Source organism: Parasteatoda tepidariorum, chromosome 1, assembly GCF_982258835.1.
Source record: "Parasteatoda tepidariorum strain Cologne lab strain chromosome 1, Ptep-v5.0, whole genome shotgun sequence".
NCBI classification, from domain to species: Eukaryota; Metazoa; Arthropoda; class Arachnida; order Araneae; family Theridiidae; genus Parasteatoda; species Parasteatoda tepidariorum.
Window position 1 is genome coordinate 107,969,795 of NC_141755.1, and position 27,300 is coordinate 107,997,094.

General features: G+C 31.7%; 1 long non-coding RNA gene across 1 annotated transcript; it reads left to right on the top strand.

Annotated features, from left to right (window-relative positions):
• The first annotated feature begins 647 nt into the window (after window positions 1-647).
• LOC147816691 (uncharacterized) lies at window positions 648-7,365 on the top strand. The gene is made up of 3 exons (XR_015428744.1): window positions 648-849; window positions 2,345-2,436; window positions 7,217-7,365. It is a non-coding gene; the product is annotated as an uncharacterized LOC147816691 (long non-coding RNA).
• The last annotated feature ends 19,935 nt before the right edge of the window (window positions 7,366-27,300 follow it).

The window sequence follows — 27,300 nt, forward strand, 5'->3', positions numbered from 1 at the left end:
GTCCAGCACCTTGCCAACTAGGTTATCCCGAACTATTATACAAATGGAATAATATATAGTAATTGCAATGATTAATATATTGAATTTTAAAGTTGCAAAGGAGTAGGTAAAAACTTAAAAAATACTTATTAAATTTATTATTTAAGTATTTTGTTGGTGATGTAAACACACAAAATCATAACTCTGAATAACTTTCGATCTAATGATAGGATTTTCAGATTCTATTTTCAGATTATAAATTTTCTCTATATCCCTGTACCCATGGTATAGCTAAGAGACCGAATACAAGACTTTCGATTCCTCCGATTTTACGAGATTGTACAAGTCATGTACTCTCGGAGGGTCTTGGCTGAGTCAAGGATCGAGCCCCGAAAGATATTTTAATAGAAAATGAATTTAAAAAAAAACACCTTATATTGCTTTGTTAAAATTCCAGAGTATGCTTTAATTTCTCACAAAAAGTTTTGCATTCTTGCTTCTTATATTAAATAGCATTCGCTCGGTGTGCATGTTTCTTTAGCTTTTCTTGTTGCTTCTATACATTCGACCCTGTGTCAATCGCAATGAGGAGTGCAGTGTGAATGGTACTTAAGTGTTCTTTTCTTGTTGTTGTTGTTGTTGTTGTTAATTTACGTCGCACTAGAGCTGCACAATGGGCTATTGGCGACGGTCTGGGAAATATCCCGGAGGATGATCCGAAGACATACCATCACAATTTTGATCCTCTGCGGAGGGGATGGCACCCCCGCTTCGGTAGCCCGACAAATTTTACGTTTGGGGCGAGCAGCAAAATATCAGCTCAACTTCTTATTGTTTGTTGACTGTTCTCCCTCGTGCCGGTGCAATCACGTAAGTTTTTACAAAATTATTTATTCTTTTAATTATTATATTTTCAGTACCTTTTCTTCTAGATAATTTATAGGGGATATTTCCGTATAGTGATCTGTCGTGCCAACTGCAATTGTCAAGGTACCAAGTAGGTTTTAAACTTGTTAATGTTTTTAAAAATAACACGTAGATGTTTGCCCGGGATGGCTATGAGTTATACCTTTCGAGTTGGACCCTTTCAGTGATGTTTTTTTTGTTTCTCTCGGGACACTGCCCGGAAATTTCAAGACTTGGCGATTAAACTTCCGCAGATCATGGTACGGAAATCTCCATTTATTATTATTCTTTACCTCCTTGTGTAAAAGTGCAATGTTTATTAAAAAATTATGTGGAACTCGAGCTATAAATTGGCTGGGGACAAATCATAAATTCTATTATTATTTCATCTACCATCAGTATTCTCCTAATCGTTTTTTGAAGGCTCTGCCTGAACTTTGATACCAATAAATCAAGCCCTATTTATAAAAATAAACCGATATCTATTCAGATTCTATCTAACCGCTATCTATTCCCTACTTTATTCAGATTCAATTTTGAAAACAATTGATTCACTGTTTAAAATAAATAATAATTTAACATTGATAAAATTATCTGTCTTCAGAGGTCCAAGCCAAATTTATTACCGTTTAGCGGTACCTTCAACAATTCAACTTAAAGAAAAACGGTAGTTTCACAAAATACTTTTTCTTAATATTTTATTTTTGTGTCTCATACGAAATGATAAATCCATACTTTTATGTTGATTTCTTAATATATAATTTTCACAAATTATGTCTAAATTTTCACGAAACAGGTACCTCTCAGAAAAACCTAGACAGTCCCTTGGTCTTTAACATAAACAGTGGGAATTAAAATAAATAAATAAATTTTTTATTGATGTTATCTAGAAGATACTTGTAACATAGAAAATGATGGATAAAATAATTGTGATTAATGCTGTTGAAAGTCTTTTGAATTTAGTCTCTGGTGTAAGATCGTCATTCAGAAGTGAATGCAATTGTCGTACAAGCAATTTTGTTTTTCTCTCATTTTATTGTTATGATCTTCTGTTTCCCCAATCTTTTTTGATAGTTTGATGTGAGCTTTTTTGTTATTCACAATGCACACATCTATATTATGTAAGGCAGTTAAAGATAAAGTATCTAACAATTAAACTACTATAAAACTACTTTAAATTCTCACCTGCTATTTTATCAATTGTATGAAAGACAAATGTTCTGATAGCAATACCCATATTCACATTTTTATTTAGATTCTGTAAAGTGACTGAAAATTTACTACAATTTTAATGTTATTTATTACCATTTTATTATCCTTATACGAGCGTAATTTGCTGAAAATTGTTGTAAACATAAATATTTCTTTTAAAATGTTCATTCCATTCTAAACAAGGTATTTCCTATTTAGGGCAACAAAATGCAATTTATTTTTTTCTATTAATTGACTTTCCTTTCAGTTCATTACTTTGGATGAGTTATAAGGAACATTTGAACGTAGAATCTGTTGATCATAAAGGTTTAGTTTCCATTCATCTGTTTGAGAGGATGGGTAAGTTTTGTTAGTGCAAAAAATAATCATTTTCATTTTAAAATTTAGAATTAAGAAGTTTTTTTAATTTTTCTTCAATTAAATGTGCAAACTTCTTTTTATAATGTCTAACTTTTATTTCATAATCTGGAGTGATTTCTGTGTATCTAAAAATATCAAACTCGAAACTTTCTAAAATATACAAGATCCTGGAAAGCATTTTTGTTTACAAAAATTAAAAAAAACCTGAAGTAATTAAGGTTTAAAAATAAGGTTTCCAATTTACTTGTTGCCATCATACTTGTGAATCAAAATTTCGATATCTGACATAAGTATTAATTTGAGTTTTTGCATAGCATTAAGCAGTGCCGTTCCTGGGGTGGCGAACGCCTACGTGCAAGAATAATTTTGTGCGCCCCTATATACTATGCTTATATTTTGATGATAAGTTTTGATGAATTTGGCGCCCCTTAAATTGGGCGCCTGCGTGCGGGGCATTCGCTGCATACCCGCCAGGAACGGCACTGGCATTAAGAGTTGTTATTTGGAAAATTTTCAAAAAATTGCAAATCACAGTCACATAGTGGTTCAGGCCAAAGCTGTAGCATTACTAAAGCCTCATTTAATTTCTAATAATTAATAATGTTTTTGTTTCTCAGTATTCAAAATGATTTTTAAAATAAGATTTTAAAAAAAATTTGATGCGTTTTTTGTAGCATTAGAAAAAAAAAGAAAATTCTGTTAAAGAAATTATAAGCTGAGTCAAACGCTTGACATTTCTTTTGGAAATAAATATTTTTAATGTGTCCTATTTTTTCTTACTGTTGTCACTACCACTGCTTTTAGTTTTTTTAACTTATTTTGTCTTTTAAAATTTTCTTGAAAAAGTGGAATGTAGTGACAATTTTGTCACCAGATAATTAGTTGAATATTTTGTATTTAGTTAACTGATCGTTTGCTTTTTTGTTAAAGTCTTCGTTTAGGACAACCTTATTATTTTATTACTAATAATTTTTGGAGCATTGAAGTTATTTTTCCGGCTTACTGTTCTGGACTTAAGAATTTGTATTTCTTATTTCTAAGACTTCATAATTTGTTAGAAATTTAATCTTGCGAAAATGAACGAACTTAGTAAGAATCGCATCTCACTTAATGGACATAATTATACAATAAAAACCTCTCAGGAGAGACCACTCTCTGTTCCTCGGTAAAATGGACTTGGGAATTGAGGTTGGTGGTTCTTAGAGGTGTTACCTTCATCGACTCAAAGTTACGTGATTTTTCGCAAACAATTTTAATTATAGACTGTCATTCTCTTGGTATTGAAATGCTCCTTGTGTTGATGTCGTGAAAACTGGATGGGTGAATAAAATTTTACGTTAATAGAAATTATCCCTTCTAATATAATTATGTGTGAAACGAAATGTACCAACTATGTATGATATAGTTATTTTAAATAAATAAAAAATTATGTTTTTAAGTTAGCATTTAATTTTTTTTTCTTCATAAAAATCAGCTGTAAAAGATGAGAAGGGATTTGTTTGTTTGAGATGCTGAGTTTTTTCTAATTAACTTTTTTTTATATACTTAAAATAACTAAAAGTAATCCAACAAAATTTACTGATTTATCAAAAATAAATCATTCAACTCTAATTACTAAATTATCGTATTTAGTGCAATTTGACTACAACATGAGGTTGTAGATATCTGAGAGATTATCAGAAATAATTCTTTAAATAAAAACCAAGCAAATATGTAGAATTCATTTTAAACTACTTATTTGTTTTGATATTTTATTGTGTTTCCTTATTTGACCTTTTCCTCATCTTGTGCAGAGATTTCGACCAATTGCTGGGAGAGGTTTTTTTAAGGTCTCTGCTAAAGTCCATGAAAAAAATACATTGCCTCCCTAAAGTGGTTGTGAATAGAGATCGCTACCATGGGTGCCACTCTTCAGTCCTGGGGACTGAAATCAGTCTTGAGAAAAATCAATAGACTTATAAATTCTACCAATTAAATTAAATTTTCTTTTTTGTTCATTAGGAATGTAAAAAATTTTTTGGTCAAAATAAAAAAATTATTATATATCTTAATGAAAACGTATGATGTAGTAATAATGTCAGGACTTTTATTTATCTTCTTTTTGTCAGCTTCACTAAATCTTATTCTTAAAGTCTTGACAAATGGAATTGATTGAACTTCATCTACTTGTGTAATTAAATTTGTACTATTACTGAATCTAAATCTGTTCAAGTTTGCTTCCCCCACAATAACCTATTGTGATGCTGGCCAAAGTTAAATCAAGATTACTTTTTTTAAAAGGAAAGAAGTTATAGTGCTAGAACAAAAAATAAGTAACTGTTAAGTGAAAAATGGAGATGAATGGTTTAGGTTGTTCAGTAATAGTTGTAAAAAAATATACAAGGCTACCTCTTATTTTCGTTTTGTTTGCTAAAAAAAAACATAAAATAAAGAGAAAAACAATTTTGAAAAAATAATCAAATGATTGGTTTAATATGTAGGCTATTATCAAGGGAAAGTAAATTTTGGTGTCAGTGAGCTATGAATTTCTAAAGGTTTGGTAAACAACGCTAGACGGTATTATTTGGTCAAAAAATAACTTCAGTCTTGAAATTTTTTTTAGAGTGGCACCCCTGATCGCTACATAGAGGTGATCTTTCCTGGAGGTTTAACTGTATATTGCATTTTAATGCAGGGCAACAGTTTTATTAAACAGATGTAGAATTGTAATTTATTAATGTTCAATCTTTAACTTTCTTCCAAGCAATAGCAATAATTATACCAATTATTTTCTTATATTCAACAACTTTTAAGAAATAGGTTAAAGATTATATTTCGTCTGCTAAATTTCTATCTTATTTAAAAAAGGAAAATTGACTTCAAATTTTTATATTATTAATTTTTTTTTCTTTAAAACACATTCCAATAAACTGTAATAAGGTACTACATTTAAATTCTTCATTATTTAGTTTATTTTTATTATAGTGTTCAATTGCTTACAAGTATAAAATATTTAAAGGTTTACACAGTTGTAAAAGCTTAAATATTATATAACAAAGCAAATATTTGGTTGAGCCAAAATTAGATGTCTCTTTTTTTCTCTTATTAATCAATGAAATATTTTATTTTTATCCATCGAAAATAATTTTTCCTAATTGCTAATATTTATTGAAGAATAGTTAATGTATAATTTATTGTATAGTAATTTTATTTATTTATTTTTGAATAAGAGAGAAATCATATTTTTACTACTGTTAAACTTCTAATTGTTTTGTTTACTGATTACTTCTTTGCCTTTAAACAATTTTCCCTTATAAATTTAACACTAGAAAGACAAAAGAAGCCAAATTAACCCCTTTCATATTTTTTTTGGTTTCTCTATAATAGACAATTACAGTCTTTTTTTTTTAATAATTTAATTCTTCATGCATTCAGAATTCCTTGAAACTCTCAAAAAACACTTTATTACTTTACTTGTACCATTTGTAAAGTTTCTTGTAAGCAAAAAACATGTACTTTCCATAAACATAATTTTATTATACCACACTTGTCCATCTGCCGTTCATTTTTTACAATAGCTGTGCTATGAAACCCAATACATTCTAGCTTTCATTTGATTTTTTGTGATTAAATCCTACTATTTCACATGGTCAATAACTAACTGTATTATAAATTTTGCCCTAATGTAGCTGAATGAAAATGTGGGTTTGATATAATGTATTTTTATAATGTTAAAATTCAATGGTACCCACTGAAACATTGTTAATAGTTGACGTAATTTTCTAGTTCTGGATATTTAAGATTTTTTAGTTCAGTAAAAAGGTGTTAGAATGGTATGATGTAAGTGATATCAAAACTAAAATAGCCTTAGCAGATGGAGGCAGCACATGTGGCCTCATAACGAATCAGGAATCGTTTTTGATTGCATTACTTACAGAGGCCTTTTTTGAATTTAAATGTTTAATAACTAAATAAGTAAACATTTGGCAAAAGAAAACAATTTTACTTTTGGTTTTAGGAGAGAATTTCCAATAAGTTAGGATTGAAAAAAAAATTAAGAGATGCTGTACTTGTTCATTTAAACACTAACTTACTGAAAGTGCTGAGTATTTCTGACCTTCCATAAATTGTTCCAATTTAAGTGCTTATTTAATCATTCATGTCTTAGCAATATAGAAACATGTTAAAAATACAGTGTTTAATTAAATCAAATATTTTCATTAACTAATTAGAATGAAATACCACAGAATTTCAATGATCAACCCTATAATATATTTTTATTAAATAATTATATTAAGATTTTGGATGTCTAATCACTAGCCCCCTCAGTCTTTTTAAGGTATACAGCAATGTTCAGTTTTTCTAGTGTTAAAAATTATGCAATATTTTCTCCCAGAACTTTATTTATTTTATATGTTTTCATTATTATTACAGGACTGTCAACTTTCTACGCTTTTTTTCAAATATTTATTCTAGTGCTACATTAGTTTATGTTTTAGGATATTATTTTCTATTTATTTTAGCCAATTTTTCATGCCAATACTCATAAATTCGTTCATATGCAATGCGATTTTGTTCTAGGTCTTTTGTTTTAAGGCTGTTGGCAAATTTAACAAAAATTTTTAAAGCTTTGATTTTTAAATGTCCACCACTTTATAAAATATTTTTTAAAATGCGTATACGCTGGCAGACCTGTTATTATTTTCAGCATAAAAATAAGCAAACAGCTTCTGTCATTTGTTTATCTAATGTGTTATAATTTGATTTTTTTATTTTGCAGTTATAATTCGAGAATTTATGGGAACGAAGTTCATCAATATTGTATATTGAAATTCAACATTTATGTATGTCAAATACTTTTGTAGATTATATGTGTAAAAAAAACATTATTAAAGGTATAAATGTATTTAAATAAATGTTTTCAATTTACATGTTTGTCTTTATTTATCAAAATTCTATTTTTTGAAATCTATCTTATATTTTTTGTAAATTATACTTATAAACTATAGGAAATTTTTGTTTCTCTTCAATCTTAATGTTAAATTAAAAATAAATTATGGAATGCTATCTTGTTTTAAATGTAGGAAAAAACTTTCTGTAAGTTAGGGTCCACCAAATGATTAGAGTCTCAAGCTTTAATTTTGCTTGATTTAATTTCAATATTATAATAAGACTTCTACATAATCATAGCCGATATTGACATAGTATTCCATACAATAAAACTTTATATATTATTTTCAAATGTAAATTGGACTAACGAAAAGATGTTCTAGAAATATTTACCTCTTATTAAACTAACAAAACCGTTCATTCAATAATCTTTCAAGTTAATGATTTCTTAATTATGTCGAAGAAAGAATTGGAGGAATATGCAACTCTTAAGTAACAATTTTCATCTTAAAGCTGATATGACAACAAACACCTTTTTCTGAACCAAACTGCTGTTAGATATGCAAATTGTACAGATTATTCATTTAGAATTATTTTATAAGAGGCTTTTTTAAAGTGATATAAATGTCAAATGAATGAAATAACTTTTTTTTAGTATAGTAAACAACTTCCGTTCAGTGTTATGTTAGCTTAAATATCCAGCATACTACAATGCGTATGCTATGTGGGGCCAATCTAAAAAACTTTATAGGCCCATTATAAAAATTCAGCATAATATGGTGGGTATACTTTATAAGCCCAACATAAATCATAGCACTATGGTGGGATTGCTGTCCCGTTTTAAAAATTCATCTTGCAATGATAGGAATGCTGTGTCGGACGATTTTAGAAACCCCCATCTGCGATTATAAAAATCCATCATGATATGATGGGAATGCTGTGTTGGCACATTAAAAAAAGTCCATCATGACATGATGGAATTGCTATGCCTGCCCATTATAAAAATCCATCATGACATGATGGGATTGCTATGGTGGCCCACTATAGAAATCCATAATGCTATGATAGGATAGCTATGGTGGCCCATCATAAAAGAACCATCATTACATGATGGGAATGCTATGTTGGCCCACTATGGCAATCCATCATGATATGATGGGAATTCTATGGTGGCTCATCATTAAAAAACCATCATGACATGATGGGAATGATATGTTGGCCCACTATAGAAATCCATCATGATATGATGGAAATGCTATGTTGGCCCATCATTAAAAACCATCATGACATGATGGGAATGCTATGTTGGCCCAACATAAAAAGGTGCCAATTCCTACCTTGGGATGATGGGAATGTTTGATGGGTCCCATCAAGCTGGATGATGGTTTTTGATGGGAATTCAAGTTGGTAACCATCATATTTAAGTTGGTCCAACAAAGGAAAACCATCTTGATTTTTTGTCTTGGGTACTTAGATAATTTCTTACGTTTTCGTTACCTAGAAAAATTCTGCCGATTTCGGTACTTAGAAAAATTCTGATGATTTCGGTACTTAGAAAAATTCTGACAATTTCGGTACTTAGAAAAATTCCGACGATTTCGGTACTTAGAAAAATTCCGACGATTACGGTACTTAGAAAAATTCTGACGTTTTCGGTACTTAGAAAATTTCTGCCGATTTCGGTACTTAGAAAAATTCTGTCGATTTCGGTACTTAGAAAAGTTTCGGAAGTTTTCGGTACTTAGAAAATTTCTGACGTTTTCGGCACTTAGAAAAATTCTGATGACTTCGGTACTCAGAAAAATTCTGACCTTTTCGGTATTTAGAAAATTTCAAACGATTTCGGTACTTAGAAAAATTCAGACGATTTCGGTACTTAGAAAAATTCCGACGATTTCGGTACTTAGAAAATTTCTGCCTTATTCGGTACTTAGAAAACATTCAGAAGTTTTCGGTACTTAGAAAATTTCTGACGTTATCGGTACTTTGAAAAATTCTGACGATTTCGGTACTTAGAAGAATTCTGGTGATTTCGGAACTTAGAAATATTCTGTTGATTTTGGTACTTAGAAAAATTCTGTCGAATTCGGTACATGGAAAAATTCTGTTGATTTCGGTACTTAGAATAATTCTGTCGATTTCGGTACTTAGAAAAATTCTGTTGATTTCGGTTCTTAGAAAATTTCTGCCTTTTTCGGTACTTAGAAAAATTCTGACGATTTCGGTACTTAGAAGAATTCTGGTGATTTCGGAACCTAGAAATATTCTGTTGATTTCGGTACTTAGAAAAATTCTGTCGAATTCGGTACTTAGAAAAATTCTGTTGATTTCGTTACTTAGAAAAATTCTGTCGATTTCGGTACTTAGAAAAATTTCGACGATTTCGGTACTTAGAAAATTTCTGACGTTATCGGTACTTAGAAAAATTCTGACGATTTTGGTACTTAGAAGAATTCTGGTGATTTCGGAACCTAGAAATATTCTGTTGATTTCGGTACTTAGAAAAATTCTGTCGAATTCGGTACTTAGAAAAATTCTGTTGATTTCGTTACTTAGAAAAATTCTGTCGATTTCGGTACTTAGAAAAATTCTGTAGATTTCAGTTCTTAGAAAGTTTCTGCCTTTTTCGGTACTTAGAAAAATTCTGCTGATTTCGGTACTTAGAAAATTCTGACGATTTCGGTACTTGGAAAATTTCTGACCTTTTCGGAACTTAGAAAAATTCTGACGATTTCGGTACTTAGAAAACATTCAGAAGTTATCGATACTTAGAAAATTTCTGACTTTTTCGGTACTTAGGAAAATTCTGCCGATTTCGGTACTTAGAATAATTCTAATGATTTCGGTACTTAGAAAAATTCTGTTGATTTCGGTACTTAGAAAAATTCTGTTGATTTCGGTACTTAGAAAACATTTAGAAGTTTTCGGTACTTAGAAAAATTCTGACGATTTCGGTACTTAGAAAAATTCCGCCGATTACGGAACTTAGAAAATTCAGACGATTTCGGAACTTAGAAAAATTCTGATGATTTCGGTACTTAGAAAAATTCTGTCTATTTCGGTACTTAGAAAAGACTCGAAAGTTTTCGGTACTTAGAAAATTTCTGACGTTTTCGGTACTTAGAAAAATTCTGATGATTTCGGTACTTAGAAAATTTCTGACCTTTTCGGTATTTAGAAAATTTCAAACGATTTCGGTACTTAGAAAAATTCCGACGATTTCTTTACTTAGAAAAATTCCGACGATTTCGGTACTTAGAAAACATTCAGAAGTTTTCGATACTTAGAAAATTTCTGACGTTTTCGGTACTTAGAAAAATTCAGACAATTTCGGAACTTAGAAAACATTCAGAAGTTTTCGATACTTAGAAAATTTCTGACGTTTTCGGTACTTAGAAAAATTCTAATGATTTCGGTACTTAGAAAAATTCTGACGATTTCGGTACTTAGAAAATTTCTGACCTTTTCGGTACTTGGAAAATTTCTGACCTTTTCGGTACTTAGAAAATTTCTGACCTTTACGGTACTTAGAAAAGTCTCGGAAGTTTTCGGTACTTAGAAAATTTCTGACGTTTTCGGTACTTTGAAAAATTCTGACGATTTCGGTACTTAGAAGAATTCTGGTGATTTCGGAACTTAGAAATATTCTGTTGATTTTGGTACTTAGAAAAATTCTGTCGAATTCGGTACATGGAAAAATTCTGTTGATTTCGGTACTTAGAAAAATTCTGTTGATTTCGGTTCTTAGAAAATTTCTGCCTTTTTCGGTACTGAGAAAAATTCTGACGATTTCGGTACTTAGAAGAATTCTGGTGATTTCGGAACCTAGAAATATTCTGTTGATTTCGGTACTTAGAAAAATTCTGTCGAATTCGGTACTTAGAAAAATTCTGTTGATTTCGTTACTTAGAAAAATTCTGTCGATTTCGGTACTTAGAAAAATTTCGACGATTTCGGTACTTAGAAAATTTCTGACGTTATCGGTACTTAGAAAAATTCTGACGATTTCGGTACTTAGAAGAATTCTGGTGATTTCGGAACCTAGAAATATTCTGTTGATTTCGGTACTTAGAAAAATTCTGTCGAATTCGGTACTTAGAAAAATTCTGTTGATTTCGTTACTTAGAAAAATTCTGTCGATTTCGGTACTTAGAAAAATTCTGTAGATTTCGGTACTTAGAAAGTTTCTGCCTTTTTCGGTACTTAGAAAAATTCTGCTGATTTCGGTACTTAGAAAATTCTGACGATTTCGGTACTTGGAAAATTTCTGACCTTTTCGGACTTAGAAAATTTCTGACCTTTTCGGAACTTAGAAAAATTCCGACGATTTCGGTACTTAGAAAACATTTAGAAGTTTTCGGTACTTAGAAAAATTCTGTCTATTTCGGTACTTAGAAAAGACTCGAAAGTTTTCGGTACTTAGAAAATTTCTGACGTTTTCTGTACTTAGAAAAATTCTGATGATTTCGGTACTTAGAAAATTTCTGACCTTTTCGGTATTTAGAAAATTTCAAACGATTTCGGTACTTAGAAAAATTCCGACGATTTCGGTACTTAGAAAATTTCCGACGATTTCGGTACTTAGAAAATTTCTGCCTTTTTCGGTACTTAGAAAACATTCAGAAGTTTTCGGTACTTAGAAAATTTCTGACGTTATCGGTACTTAGAAAAATTCTGACGATTTCGGTACTTAGAAAAATTCCGACGATTTCGGTACTTAGAAAAATTCCGACGATTACGGTACTTAGAAAAATTCTGACGTTTTCGGTACTTAGAAAATTTCTGCCGATTTCGGTACTTAGAAAAATTCTGTCGATTTCGGTACTTAGAAAAGTCTCGGAAGTTTTCGGTACTTAGAAAATTTCTGACCTTTTCGGCACTTAGAAAAATTCTGATGACTTCGGTACTCAGAAAATTTCTGACCTTTTCGGTATTTAGAAATTTTCAAACGATTTTGGTACTTAGAAAAATTCAGACGATATCGGTACTTAGAAAAATTCCGACGATTTCGGTACTTAGAAAATTTCTGCCTTATTCGGTACTTAGAAAACATTCAGAAGTTTTCGGTACTTAGAAAATTTCTGACGTTATCGGTACTTTGAAAAATTCTGACGATTTCGGTACTTAGAAGAATTCTGGTGATTTCGGAACTTAGAAATATTCTGTTGATTTTGGTACTTAGAAAAATTCTGGCGAATTCGGTACATGGAAAAATTCTGTTGATTTCGGTACTTAGAATAATTCTGTCGATTTCGGTACTTAGAAAAATTCTGATGATTTCGGTACTTAGAAAATTTCTGACCTTTTCGGTATTTAGAAAATTTCAAACGATTTCGGTACTTAGAAAAATTCCGACGATTTCTTTACTTAGAAAAATTCCGACGATTTCGGTACTTAGAAAACATTCAGAAGTTTTCGATACTTAGAAAATTTCTGACGTTTTCGGTACTTAGAAAAATTCAGACAATTTCGGAACTTAGAAAACATTCAGAAGTTTTCGATACTTAGAAAATTTCTGACGTTTTCGGTACTTAGAAAAATTCTAATGATTTCGGTACTTAGAAAAATTCTGACGATTTCGGTACTTAGAAAATTTCTGACCTTTTCGGTACTTGGAAAATTTCTGACCTTTTCGGTACTTAGAAAATTTCTGACCTTTACGGTACTTAGAAAAGTCTCGGAAGTTTTCGGTACTTAGAAAATTTCTGACGTTTTCGGTACTTTGAAAAATTCTGACGATTTCGGTACTTAGAAGAATTCTGGTGATTTCGGAACTTAGAAATATTCTGTTGATTTTGGTACTTAGAAAAATTCTGTCGAATTCGGTACATGGAAAAATTCTGTTGATTTCGGTACTTAGAAAAATTCTGTTGATTTCGGTTCTTAGAAAATTTCTGCCTTTTTCGGTACTGAGAAAAATTCTGACGATTTCGGTACTTAGAAGAATTCTGGTGATTTCGGAACCTAGAAATATTCTGTTGATTTCGGTACTTAGAAAAATTCTGTCGAATTCGGTACTTAGAAAAATTCTGTTGATTTCGTTACTTAGAAAAATTCTGTCGATTTCGGTACTTAGAAAAATTTCGACGATTTCGGTACTTAGAAAATTTCTGACGTTATCGGTACTTAGAAAAATTCTGACGATTTCGGTACTTAGAAGAATTCTGGTGATTTCGGAACCTAGAAATATTCTGTTGATTTCGGTACTTAGAAAAATTCTGTCGAATTCGGTACTTAGAAAAATTCTGTTGATTTCGTTACTTAGAAAAATTCTGTCGATTTCGGTACTTAGAAAAATTCTGTAGATTTCGGTACTTAGAAAGTTTCTGCCTTTTTCGGTACTTAGAAAAATTCTGCTGATTTCGGTACTTAGAAAATTCTGACGATTTCGGTACTTGGAAAATTTCTGACCTTTTCGGACTTAGAAAATTTCTGACCTTTTCGGAACTTAGAAAAATTCCGACGATTTCGGTACTTAGAAAACATTTAGAAGTTTTCGGTACTTAGAAAAATTCTGTCTATTTCGGTACTTAGAAAAGACTCGAAAGTTTTCGGTACTTAGAAAATTTCTGACGTTTTCTGTACTTAGAAAAATTCTGATGATTTCGGTACTTAGAAAATTTCTGACCTTTTCGGTATTTAGAAAATTTCAAACGATTTCGGTACTTAGAAAAATTCCGACGATTTCGGTACTTAGAAAATTTCCGACGATTTCGGTACTTAGAAAATTTCTGCCTTTTTCGGTACTTAGAAAACATTCAGAAGTTTTCGGTACTTAGAAAATTTCTGACGTTATCGGTACTTAGAAAAATTCTGACGATTTCGGTACTTAGAAAAATTCCGACGATTTCGGTACTTAGAAAAATTCCGACGATTACGGTACTTAGAAAAATTCTGACGTTTTCGGTACTTAGAAAATTTCTGCCGATTTCGGTACTTAGAAAAATTCTGTCGATTTCGGTACTTAGAAAAGTCTCGGAAGTTTTCGGTACTTAGAAAATTTCTGACGTTTTCGGCACTTAGAAAAATTCTGATGACTTCGGTACTCAGAAAATTTCTGACCTTTTCGGTATTTAGAAATTTTCAAACGATTTTGGTACTTAGAAAAATTCAGACGATATCGGTACTTAGAAAAATTCCGACGATTTCGGTACTTAGAAAATTTCTGCCTTATTCGGTACTTAGAAAACATTCAGAAGTTTTCGGTACTTAGAAAATTTCTGACGTTATCGGTACTTTGAAAAATTCTGACGATTTCGGTACTTAGAAGAATTCTGGTGATTTCGGAACTTAGAAATATTCTGTTGATTTTGGTACTTAGAAAAATTCTGGCGAATTCGGTACATGGAAAAATTCTGTTGATTTCGGTACTTAGAATAATTCTGTCGATTTCGGTACTTAGAAAAATTCTGTTGATTTCGGTTCTTAGAAAATTTCTGCCTTTTTCGGTACTTAGAAAAATTTTGACGATTTCGGTACTTAGAAGAATTCTGGTGATTTCGGAACCTAGAAATATTCTGTTGATTTCGGTACTTAGAAAAATTCTGTCGAATTCGGTACTTAGAAAAATTCTGTTGATTTCGTTACTTAGAAAAATTCTGTCGATTTCGGTACTTAGAAAAATTTCGACGATTTCGGTACTTAGAAAATTTCTGACGTTATCGGTACTTAGAAAAATTCTGACGATTTCGGTACTTAGAAGAATTCTGGTGATTTCGGAACCTAGAAATATTCTGTTGATTTCGGTACTTAGAAAAATTCTGTCGAATTCGGTACTTAGAAAAATTCTGTTGATTTCGTTACTTAGAAAAATTCTGTCGATTTCGGTACTTAGAAAAATTCTGTAGATTTCAGTTCTTAGAAAGTTTCTGCCTTTTTCGGTACTTAGAAAAATTCTGCTGATTTCGGTACTTAGAAAATTCTGACGATTTCGGTACTTGGAAAATTTCTGACCTTTTCGGACTTAGAAAATTTCTGACCTTTTCGGAACTTAGAAAAATTCTGACGATTTCGGTACTTAGAAAACATTCAGAAGTTATCGATACTTAGAAAATTTCTGACTTTTTCGGTACTTAGGAAAATTCTGCCGATTTCGGAACTTAGAAAATTCAGACGATTTCGGTACTTAGAAAAATTCTGTTGATTTCGGTACTTAGAAAAATTCTGTCGATTTCGGTACTTAGAAAACATTTAGAAGTTTTCGGTACTTAGAAAAATTCTGACGATTTCGGTACTTAGAAAAATTCCGCCGATTACGGAACTTAGAAAATTCAGACGATTTCGGAACTTAGAAAAATTCTGATGATTTCGGTACTTAGAAAAATTCTGTCTATTTCGGTACTTAGAAAAGACTCGAAAGTTTTCGGTACTTAGAAAATTTCTGACGTTTTCGGTACTTAGAAAAATTCTGATGATTTCGGTACTTAGAAAATTTCTGACCTTTTCGGTATTTAGAAAATTTCAAACGATTTCGGTACTTAGAAAAATTCCGACGATTTCTTTACTTAGAAAAATTCCGACGATTTCGGTACTTAGAAAACATTCAGAAGTTTTCGATACTTAGAAAATTTCTGACGTTTTCGGTACTTAGAAAATTTCTGACCTTTACGGTACTTAGAAAAATTCTGACGATTTCGGTACTTAGAAAACAATCAGAATTTTTCGGTACTTAGATAATTTCTTACGTTTTCGTTACCTAGAAAAATTCTGCCGATTTCGGTACTTAGAAAAATTCTGATGATTTCGGTACTTAGAAAAATTCTGACAATTTCGGTACTTAGAAAAATTCCGTCGATTTCGGTACTTAGAAAAATTCCGACGATTACGGTACTTAGAAAAATTCTGACGTTTTCGGTACTTAGAAAATTTCTGCCGATTTCGGTACTTAGAAAAATTCTGTCGATTTCGGTACTTAGAAAAGTCTCGGAAGTTTTCGGTACTTAGAAAATTTCTGACGTTTTCGGCACTTAGAAAAATTCTGATGACTTCGGTACTCAGAAAATTTCTGACCTTTTCGGTATTTAGAAAATTTCTGACCTTTTCGGAACTTAGAAAAATTCTGACGATTTCGGTACTTAGAAAACATTCAGAAGTTATCGATACTTAGAAAATTTCTGACTTTTTCGGTACTTAGGAAAATTCTGCCGATTTCGGTGCTTAGAATAATTCTAATGATTTCGGTACTTTGAAAAATTCTGTTGATTTCGGTACTTTGAAAATTTCTGACCTTTTCGGTACTTAGAAAATATCTGACGTTTTCGGTACTTTGAAAATTTCTGTCGATTTCGGTACTTAGAAAACATTCAGAAGTCTTTGGTACTTAGAAAATTTCTGACATTTTCGGTACTTAGAAAAATTCTGGTGATTTCGGAACTTAGAAATATTCTGTTGATTTCGGTACTTAGAAGAATTCTGTCGAATTCGGTACTTAAAAAAATTCTGTTGATTTCGGTACTTAGAAAAATTCTGTCGATTTCGGTACTTAGAAAAATTCCGACGATTTCGGTACTTAGAAAACATTTAGAAGTTTTCGGTACTTAGAAAAATTCTGACGATTTCGGTACTTAGAAAAATTCCGCCGATTACGGTACTTAGAAAATTCAGACGATTTCGGAACTTAGAAAAATTCTGATGATTTCGGTACTTAGAAAAATTCTGTCTATTTCGGTACTTAGAAAAGACTCGAAAGTTTTCGGTACTTAGAAAATTTCTGACGTTTTCGGTACTTAGAAAAATTCTGATGATTTCGGTACTTAGAAAATTTCTGACCTTTTCGGTATTTAGAAAATTTCAAACGATTTCGGAACTTAGAAAAATTCCGACGATTTCGGTACTTAGAAAAATTCTGACGATTTCGGTACTTGGAAAATTTCTGACCTTTACGGTACTTAGAAAAATTCTGACGATTTCGGTACTTAGAAAACAATCAGAATTTTTCGGTACTTAGATAATTTCTTACGTTTTCGTTACCTAGAAAAATTCTGCCGATTTCGGTACTTAGAAAAATTCTGATGATTTCGGTACTTAGAAAAATTCTGACAATTTCGGTACTTAGAAAAATTCCGACGATTTCGGTACTTAGAAAAATTCCGACGATTACGGTACTTAGAAAAATTCTGACGTTTTCGGTACTTAGAAAATTTCTGCCGATTTCGGTACTTAGAAAAATTCTGTCGATTTCGGTACTTAGAAAAGTTTCGGAAGTTTTCGGTACTTAGAAAATTTCTGACGTTTTCGGCACTTAGAAAAATTCTGATGACTTCGGTACTCAGAAAATTTCTGACCTTTTCGGTATTTAGAAAATTTCAAACGATTTCGGTACTTAGAAAAATTCAGACGATTTCGGTACTTAGAAAAATTCCGACGATTTCGGTACTTAGAAAATTTCTGCCTTATTCGGTACTTAGAAAACATTCAGAAGTTTTCGGTACTTAGAAAATTTCTGACGTTATCGGTACTTTGAAAAATTCTGACGATTTCGGTACTTAGAAGAATTCTGGTGATTTCGGAACTTAGAAATATTCTGTTGATTTTGGTACTTAGAAAAATTCTGTCGAATTCGGTACATGGAAAAATTCTGTTGATTTCGGTACTTAGAATAATTCTGTCGATTTCGGTACTTAGAAAAATTCTGTTGATTTCGGTTCTTAGAAAATTTCTGCCTTTTTCGGTACTTAGAAAAATTCTGACGATTTCGGTACTTAGAAGAATTCTGGTGATTTCGGAACCTAGAAATATTCTGTTGATTTCGGTACTTAGAAAAATTCTGTCGAATTCGGTACTTAGAAAAATTCTGTTGATTTCGTTACTTAGAAAAATTCTGTCGATTTCGGTACTTAGAAAAATTTCGACGATTTCGGTACTTAGAAAATTTCTGACGTTATCGGTACTTAGAAAAATTCTGACGATTTCGGTACTTAGAAGAATTCTGGTGATTTCGGAACCTAGAAATATTCTGTTGATTTCGGTACTTAGAAAAATTCTGTCGAATTCGGTACTTAGAAAAATTCTGTTGATTTCGTTACTTAGAAAAATTCTGTCGATTTCGGTACTTAGAAAAATTCTGTAGATTTCAGTTCTTAGAAAGTTTCTGCCTTTTTCGGTACTTAGAAAAATTCCGCTGATTTCGGTACTTAGAAAATTCTGACGATTTCGGTACTTGGAAAATTTCTGACCTTTTCGGACTTAGAAAATTTCTGACCTTTTCGGAACTTTGAAAAATTCTGACGATTTCGGTACTTAGAAAACATTCAGAAGTTATCGATACTTAGAAAATTTCTGACTTTTTCGGTACTTAGGAAAATTCTGCCGATTTCGGTACTTAGAATAATTCTAATGATTTCGGTACTTAGAAAAATTCTGTTGATTTCGGTACTTAGAAAAATTCTGTCGATTTCGGTACTTAGAAAACATTTAGAAGTTTTCGGTACTTAGAAAAATTCTGACGATTTCGGTACTTAGAAAAATTCCGCCGATTACGGAACTTAGAAAATTCAGACGATTTCGGAACTTAGAAAAATTCTGATGATTTCGGTACTTAGAAAAATTCTGTCTATTTCGGTACTTAGAAAAGACTCGAAAGTTTTCGGTACTTAGAAAATTTCTGACGTTTTCGGTACTTAGAAAAATTCTGATGATTTCGGTACTTAGAAAATTTCTGACCTTTTCGGTATTTAGAAAATTTCAAACGATTTCGGTACTTAGAAAAATTCCGACGATTTCTTTACTTAGAAAAATTCCGACGATTTCGGTACTTAGAAAACATTCAGAAGTTTTCGATACTTAGAAAATTTCTGACGTTTTCGGTACTTAGAAAAATTCAGACAATTTCGGAACTTAGAAAACATTCAGAAGTTTTCGATACTTAGAAAATTTCTGACGTTTTCGGTACTTAGAAAAATTCTAATGATTTCGGTACTTAGAAAAATTCTGACGATTTCGGTACTTAGAAAATTTCTGACCTTTTCGGTACTTGGAAAATTTCTGACCTTTTCGGTACTTAGAAAATTTCTGACCTTTACGGTACTTAGAAAAATTCTGACGATTTCGGTACTTAGAAAACAATCAGAATTTTTCGGTACTTAGATAATTTCTTACGTTTTCGTTACCTAGAAAAATTCTGCCGATTTCGGTACTTAGAAAAATTGTGATGATTTCGGTACTTAGAAAAATTCTGACAATTTCGGTACTTAGAAAAATTCCGACGATTTCGGTACTTAGAAAAATTCCGACGATTACGGTACTTAGAAAAATTCCGACGATTTCGGTACTTAGAAAATTTCTGCCTTATTCGGTACTTAGAAAACATTCAGAAGTTTTCGGTACTTAGAAAATTTCTGACGTTATCGGTACTTTGAAAAATTCTGACGATTTCGGTACTTAGAAGAATTCTGGTGATTTCGGAACTTAGAAATATTCTGTTGATTTTGGTACTTAGAAAAATTCTGTCGAATTCGGTACATGGAAAAATTCTGTTGATTTCGGTACTTAGAATAATTCTGTCGATTTCGGTACTTAGAAAAATTCTGTTGATTTCGGTTCTTAGAAAATTTCTGCCTTTTTCGGTACTTAGAAAAATTCTGACGATTTCGGTACTTAGAAGAATTCTGGTGATTTCGGAACCTAGAAATATTCTGTTGATTTCGGTACTTAGAAAAATTCTGTCGAATTCGGTACTTAGAAAAATTCTGTTGATTTCGTTACTTAGAAAAATTCTGTCGATTTCGGTACTTAGAAAAATTTCGACGATTTCGGTACTTAGAAAATTTCTGACGTTATCGGTACTTAGAAAAATTCTGACGATTTCGGTACTTAGAAGAATTCTGGTGATTTCGGAACCTAGAAATATTCTGTTGATTTCGGTACTTAGAAAAATTCTGTCGAATTCGGTACTTAGAAAAATTCTGTTGATTTCGTTACTTAGAAAAATTCTGTCGATTTCGGTACTTAGAAAAATTTCGACGATTTCGGTACTTAGAAAATTTCTGACGTTATCGGTACTTAGAAAAATTCTGACGATTTCGGTACTTAGAAGAATTCTGGTGATTTCGGAACCTAGAAATATTCTGTTGATTTCGGTACTTAGAAAAATTCTGTCGAATTCGGTACTTAGAAAAATTCTGTTGATTTCGTTACTTAGAAAAATTCTGTCGATTTCGGTACTTAGAAAAATTCTGTAGATTTCAGTTCTTAGAAAGTTTCTGCCTTTTTCGGTACTTAGAAAAATTCCGCTGATTTCGGTACTTAGAAAATTCTGACGATTTCGGTACTTGGAAAATTTCTGACCTTTTCGGACTTAGAAAATTTCTGACCTTTTCGGAACTTTGAAAAATTCTGACGATTTCGGTACTTAGAAAACATTCAGAAGTTATCGATACTTAGAAAATTTCTGACTTTTTCGGTACTTAGGAAAATTCTGCCGATTTCGGTACTTAGAATAATTCTAATGATTTCGGTACTTAGAAAAATTCTGTTGATTTCGGTACTTAGAAAAATTCTGTCGATTTCGGTACTTAGAAAACATTTAGAAGTTTTCGGTACTTAGAAAAATTCTGACGATTTCGGTACTTAGAAAAATTCCGCCGATTACGGAACTTAGAAAATTCAGACGATTTCGGAACTTAGAAAAATTCTGATGATTTCGGTACTTAGAAAAATTCTGTCTATTTCGGTACTTAGAAAAGACTCGAAAGTTTTCGGTACTTAGAAAATTTCTGACGTTTTCGGTACTTAGAAAAATTCTGATGATTTCGGTACTTAGAAAATTTCTGACCTTTTCGGTATTTAGAAAATTTCAAACGATTTCGGTACTTAGAAAAATTCCGACGATTTCTTTACTTAGAAAAATTCCGACGATTTCGGTACTTAGAAAACATTCAGAAGTTTTCGATACTTAGAAAATTTCTGACGTTTTCGGTACTTAGAAAAATTCAGACAATTTCGGAACTTAGAAAACATTCAGAAGTTTTCGATACTTAGAAAATTTCTGACGTTTTCGGTACTTAGAAAAATTCTAATGATTTCGGTACTTAGAAAAATTCTGACGATTTCGGTACTTAGAAAATTTCTGACCTTTTCGGTACTTGGAAAATTTCTGACCTTTTCGGTACTTAGAAAATTTCTGACCTTTACGGTACTTAGAAAAATTCTGACGATTTCGGTACTTAGAAAACAATCAGAATTTTTCGGTACTTAGATAATTTCTTACGTTTTCGTTACCTAGAAAAATTCTGCCGATTTCGGTACTTAGAAAAATTGTGATGATTTCGGTACTTAGAAAAATTCTGACAATTTCGGTACTTAGAAAAATTCCGACGATTTCGGTACTTAGAAAAATTCCGACGATTACGGTACTTAGAAAAATTCCGACGATTTCGGTACTTAGAAAATTTCTGCCTTATTCGGTACTTAGAAAACATTCAGAAGTTTTCGGTACTTAGAAAATTTCTGACGTTATCGGTACTTTGAAAAATTCTGACGATTTCGGTACTTAGAAGAATTCTGGTGATTTCGGAACTTAGAAATATTCTGTTGATTTTGGTACTTAGAAAAATTCTGTCGAATTCGGTACATGGAAAAATTCTGTTGATTTCGGTACTTAGAATAATTCTGTCGATTTCGGTACTTAGAAAAATTCTGTTGATTTCGGTTCTTAGAAAATTTCTGCCTTTTTCGGTACTTAGAAAAATTCTGACGATTTCGGTACTTAGAAGAATTCTGGTGATTTCGGAACCTAGAAATATTCTGTTGATTTCGGTACTTAGAAAAATTCTGTCGAATTCGGTACTTAGAAAAATTCTGTTGATTTCGTTACTTAGAAAAATTCTGTCGATTTCGGTACTTAGAAAAATTTCGACGATTTCGGTACTTAGAAAATTTCTGACGTTATCGGTACTTAGAAAAATTCTGACGATTTCGGTACTTAGAAGAATTCTGGTGATTTCGGAACCTAGAAATATTCTGTTGATTTCGGTACTTAGAAAAATTCTGTCGAATTCGGTACTTAGAAAAATTCTGTTGATTTCGTTACTTAGAAAAATTCTGTCGATTTCGGTACTTAGAAAAATTCTGTAGATTTCAGTTCTTAGAAAGTTTCTGCCTTTTTCGGTACTTAGAAAAATTCCGCTGATTTCGGTACTTAGAAAATTCTGACGATTTCGGTACTTGGAAAATTTCTGACCTTTTCGGACTTAGAAAATTTCTGACCTTTTCGGAACTTTGAAAAATTCTGACGATTTCGGTACTTAGAAAACATTCAGAAGTTATCGATACTTAGAAAATTTCTGACTTTTTCGGTACTTAGGAAAATTCTGCCGATTTCGGTACTTAGAATAATTCTAATGATTTCGGTACTTAGAAAAATTCTGTTGATTTCGGTACTTAGAAAAATTCTGTCGATTTCGGTACTTAGAAAACATTTAGAAGTTTTCGGTACTTAGAAAAATTCTGACGATTTCGGTACTTAGAAAAATTCCGCCGATTACGGAACTTAGAAAATTCAGACGATTTCGGAACTTAGAAAAATTCTGATGATTTCGGTACTTAGAAAAATTCTGTCTATTTCGGTACTTAGAAAAGACTCGAAAGTTTTCGGTACTTAGAAAATTTCTGACGTTTTCGGTACTTAGAAAAATTCTGATGATTTCGGTACTTAGAAAATTTCTGACCTTTTCGGTATTTAGAAAATTTCAAACGATTTCGGTACTTAGAAAAATTCCGACGATTTCTTTACTTAGAAAAATTCCGACGATTTCGGTACTTAGAAAACATTCAGAAGTTTTCGATACTTAGAAAATTTCTGACGTTTTCGGTACTTAGAAAAATTCAGACAATTTCGGAACTTAGAAAACATTCAGAAGTTTTCGATACTTAGAAAATTTCTGACGTTTTCGGTACTTAGAAAAATTCTAATGATTTCGGTACTTAGAAAAATTCTGACGATTTCGGTACTTAGAAAATTTCTGACCTTTTCGGTACTTGGAAAATTTCTGACCTTTTCGGTACTTAGAAAATTTCTGACCTTTACGGTACTTAGAAAAATTCTGACGATTTCGGTACTTAGAAAACAATCAGAATTTTTCGGTACTTAGATAATTTCTTACGTTTTCGTTACCTAGAAAAATTCTGCCGATTTCGGTACTTAGAAAAATTGTGATGATTTCGGTACTTAGAAAAATTCTGACAATTTCGGTACTTAGAAAAATTCCGACGATTTCGGTACTTAGAAAAATTCCGACGATTACGGTACTTAGAAAAATTCCGACGATTTCGGTACTTAGAAAATTTCTGCCTTATTCGGTACTTAGAAAACATTCAGAAGTTTTCGGTACTTAGAAAATTTCTGACGTTATCGGTACTTTGAAAAATTCTGACGATTTCGGTACTTAGAAGAATTCTGGTGATTTCGGAACTTAGAAATATTCTGTTGATTTTGGTACTTAGAAAAATTCTGTCGAATTCGGTACATGGAAAAATTCTGTTGATTTCGGTACTTAGAATAATTCTGTCGATTTCGGTACTTAGAAAAATTCTGTTGATTTCGGTACTTAGAAAAGTCTCGGAAGTTTTCGGTACTTAGAAAATTTCTGACGTTTTCGGCACTTAGAAAAATTCTGATGACTTCGGTACTCAGAAAATTTCTGACCTTTTCGGTATTTAGAAAATTTCAAACGATTTTGGTACTTAGAAAAATTCAGACGATTTCGGTACTTAGAAAAATTCCGACGATTTCGGTACTTAGAAAATTTCTGCCTTATTCGGTACTTAGAAAACATTCAGAAGTTTTCGGTACTTAGAAAATTTCTGACGTTATCGGTACTTTGAAAAATTCTGACGATTTCGGTACTTAGAAGAATTCTGGTGATTTCGGAACTTAGAAATATTCTGTTGATTTTGGTACTTAGAAAAATTCTGTCGAATTCGGTACATGGAAAAATTCTGTTGATTTCGGTACTTAGAATAATTCTGTCGATTTCGGTACTTAGAAAAATTCTGTTGATTTCGGTTCTTAGAAAATTTCTGCCTTTTTCGGTACTGAGAAAAATTCTGACGATTTCGGTACTTAGAAGAATTCTGGTGATTTCGGAACCTAGAAATATTCTGTTGATTTCGGTACTTAGAAAAATTCTTTCGAATTCGGTACTTAGAAAAATTCTGTTGATTTCGTTACTTAGAAAAATTCTGTCGATTTCGGTACTTAGAAAAATTTCGACGATTTCGGTACTTAGAAAATTTCTGACGTTATCGGTACTTAGAAAAATTCTGACGATTTCGGTACTTAGAAGAATTCTGGTGATTTCGGAACCTAGAAATATTCTGTTGATTTCGGTACTTAGAAAAATTCTGTCGAATTCGGTACTTAGAAAAATTCTGTTGATTTCGTTACTTAGAAAAATTCTGTCGATTTCGGTACTTAGAAAAATTCTGTAGATTTCGGTACTTAGAAAGTTTCTGCCTTTTTCGGTACTTGGAAAATTTCTGACCTTTTCGGACTTAGAAAATTTCTGACCTTTTCGGAACTTAGAAAAATTCCGACGATTTCGGTACTTAGAAAACATTTAGAAGTTTTCGGTACTTAGAAAAATTCTGTCTATTTCGGTACTTAGAAAAGACTCGAAAGTTTTCGGTACTTAGAAAATTTCTGACGTTTTCTGTACTTAGAAAAATTCTGATGATTTCGGTACTTAGAAAATTTCTGACCTTTTCGGTATTTAGAAAATTTCAAATGATTTCGGTACTTAGAAAAATTCCGACGATTTCGGTACTTAGAAAAATTCCGACGATTTCGGTACTTAGAAAATTTCTGCCTTTTTCGAAACTTAGAAAACATTCAGAAGTTTTCGGTACTTAGAAAATTTCTGACGTTATCGGTACTTAGAAAAATTCTGACGATTTCGGTACTTAGAAAAATTCCGACGATTTCGGTACTTAGAAAAATTCCGACGATTACGGTACTTATAAAAATTCTGACGTTTTCGGTACTTAGAAAATTTCTGCCGATTTCGGTACTTAGAAAAATTCTGTCGATTTCGGTACTTAGAAAAGTCTCGGAAGTTTTCGGTACTTAGAAAATTTCTGACGTTTTCGGCACTTAGAAAAATTCTGATGACTTCGGTACTCAGAAAATTTCTGACCTTTTCGGTATTTAGAAATTTTCAAACGATTTTGGTACTTAGAAAAATTCAGACGATTTCGGTACTTAGAAAAATTCCGACGATTTCGGTACTTAGAAAATTTCTGCCTTATTCGGTACTTAGAAAACATTCAGAAGTTTTCGGTACTTAGAAAATTTCTGACGTTATCGGTACTTTGAAAAATTCTGACGATTTCGGTACTTAGAAGAATTCTGGTGATTTCGGAACTTAGAAATATTCTGTTGATTTTGGTACTTAGAAAAATTCTGTCGAATTCGGTACATGGAAAAATTCTGTTGATTTCGGTACTTAGAATAATTCTGTCGATTTCGGTACTTAGAAAAATTCTGTTGATTTCGGTTCTTAGAAAATTTCTGCCTTTTTCGGTACTTAGAAAAATTCTGACGATTTCGGTACTTAGAAGAATTCTGGTGATTTCGGAACCTAGAAATATTCTGTTGATTTCGGTACTTAGAAAAATTCTGTCGAATTCGGTACTTAGAAAAATTCTGTTGATTTCGTTACTTAGAAAAATTCTGTCGATTTCGGTACTTAGAAAAATTTCGACGATTTCGGTACTTAGAAAATTTCTGACGTTATCGGTACTTAGAAAAATTCTGACGATTTCGGTACTTAGAAGAATTCTGGTGATTTCGGAACCTAGAAATATTCTGTCGAATTCGGTACTTAGAAAAATTCTGTTGATTTCGTTACTTAGAAAAATTCTGTCGATTTCGGTACTTAGAAAAATTCTGTAGATTTCAGTTCTTAGAAAGTTTCTGCCTTTTTCGGTACTTCGAAAAATTCTGCTGATTTCGGTACTTAGAAAATTCTGACGATTTCGGTACTTGGAAAATTTCTGACCTTTTCGGACTTAGAAAATTTCTGACCTTTTCGGAACTTAGAAAAATTCTGACGATTTCGGTACTTAGAAAACATTCAGAAGTTATCGATACTTAGAAAATTTCTGACTTTTTCGGTACTTAGGAAAATTCTGCCGATTTCGGTACTTAGAATAATTCTAATGATTTCGGTACTTAGAAAAATTCTGTTGATTTCGGTACTTAGAAAAATTCTGTCGATTTCGGTACTTAGAAAACATTTAGAAGTTTTCGGTACTTAGAAAAATTCTGACGATTTCGGTACTTAGAAAAATTCCGCCGATTACGGAACTTAGAAAATTCAGACGATTTCGGAACTTAGAAAAATTCTGATGATTTCGGTACTTAGAAAAATTCTGTCTATTTCGGTACTTAGAAAAGACTCGAAAGTTTTCGGTACTTAGAAAATTTCTGACGTTTTCGGTACTTAGAAAAATTCTGATGATTTCGGTACTTAGAAAATTTCTGACCTTTTCGGTATTTAGAAAATTTCAAACGATTTCGGTACTTAGAAAAATTCCAACGATTTCTTTACTTAGAAAAATTCCGACGATTTCGGTACTTAGAAAACATTCAGAAGTTTTCGATACTTAGAAAATTTCTGACGTTTTCGGTACTTAGAAAAATTCAGACAATTTCGGAACTTAGAAAACATTCAGAAGTTTTCGATACTTAGAAAATTTCTGACGTTTTCGGTACTTAGAAAAATTCTAATGATTTCGGTACTTAGAAAAATTCTGACGATTTCGGTACTTAGAAAATTTCTGACCTTTTCGGTACTTGGAAAATTTCTGACCTTTTCGGTACTTAGAAAATTTCTGACCTTTACGGTACTTAGAAAAATTCTGACGATTTCGGTACTTAGAAAACAATCAGAATTTTTCGGTACTTAGATAATTTCTTACGTTTTCGTTACCTAGAAAAATTCTGCCGATTTCGGTACTTAGAAAAATTGTGATGAT